This window comes from Octopus bimaculoides, chromosome 5 (assembly GCF_001194135.2).
Source record: "Octopus bimaculoides isolate UCB-OBI-ISO-001 chromosome 5, ASM119413v2, whole genome shotgun sequence".
NCBI lineage: Eukaryota > Metazoa > Mollusca > Cephalopoda > Octopoda > Octopodidae > Octopus > Octopus bimaculoides.
The window spans coordinates 10,913,161-10,914,822 of NC_068985.1; positions in this window are offsets into that span (position 1 = coordinate 10,913,161).

Consider the following 1,662-nt stretch of genomic DNA (forward strand, 5'->3'; position numbering starts at 1 on the left):
ACACACACACACACACACACACACACACACACACACACACACACACACACACACACACACACACACACATATACATATATATGTATTGCTTGTAAATGAAATAGGGATATTGTAATCAATACATAATATAGATTATCAGCATATAATGACATAAATTAGAAATGGAGCCGCTATTCGTTATCCAGTCTTTGGTAATCGCAAGCAGAATGAATAAATGAATAAACGTACAGCGTGAAACTGGAGTAGCTACCAAATATATGTAGGCACACACAGACATAGGACAGATACGCATAGACACACACTCGCACATACATACATACATACATACATACATACATACATGCATGCATACATACATACATACATACATACATACATACATACATACATATATTTATGTATGTATATATGTATATATGTGTGTATTTATTTCGAGACAAAGTGTTAATTCTTTCTCAGGAAACGAACTTTGTATAGAATAATCTTTGATTTGTTCAGTTGCTTTATATGTATTTTTCATATGAGCGGTCGGTTTAAGGCAGAGAGCTGGTAGGATCATTAGCGTGCCGGGCAAAATGTTTATCTGCATTTCGTTCGGCTTTACTTTCTGAGTTCAAATTCCACCAAGGTCGACTTTACCTTTCACCCTCCTGGAACCGATAACATCAGTCCCAGTTGAACACTCCCCGAAATTCTGAGCCTCGTGCCAAAGTGAGAGTTTTAGATGTTATTCAAATTGCCCATTCTGCGATTCGCGAGACGAACAAAGATTGCGTAACAAGAGACTTAAAAGTTATTTGTGAGCGTGTGCGAGTGTATAAGTGTGTTTTTGTATGCATGAAAATATGTGTGCTTGTGTACTCTGTTTATTTCCACCTTACCTATAATAATATTGTCATCTTACTGGTCAAACTAAGTTATATGTCTCCATAAATTAATTATTACTCCTTAGAAAGGTTTTGCAACCATCATATTTGTTTAATTTTCCGTCTAATATTTTTCGTGCCCTGATAACCTATTATTCATTTCAAAGGACATTTATTGCTATTATTGATATTTCCCATATACCGCATCACATTTTCTTTTATCTTATATTCCGACACATCTCTAAACGGTAACCGCCAAATCGAAAGTGTTTCTTCAATATATTTCTCACCTTAAGGGGGTGACCTGCCAGAATCGTTAGTCTGTAGTTCGCAAGGTGCGAATGTTTCTGCGTGTCCCTATAAAAATACCTCTGGAATCTGCAGCCCTTTCATATATACGTAGTATATACATAAGTATCTACATTTTTTTCTTTATATCAATCTATAAAATCTCCCTTTCTACCTACTTATGTTTTTTTTTCATTGTTGTCCCCACTTTTGTTTTTTTTTTCTGCTTTGTTTTCGCCCCCCTCGAAAAGAAAAAACTCTACATTTGTATTTTGTCCCCTCTGTGTTGAGCCCTGTGTGGCTAATAAAGAAACATATCTATCTATCTATCTATCTACCTATCTATCTATCTATCTATCTATCTATCTATACCTGTCTGTCTGTCTGTCTGGCTGTCTATCTATCTATCTATCTATCTATCTATCTATCTATCTATCATCATGGACGGACGGTAGACACATCGGCTCCCATGTAAGTTGCATTTTTCACCTCTTAAAAGACCTATTTT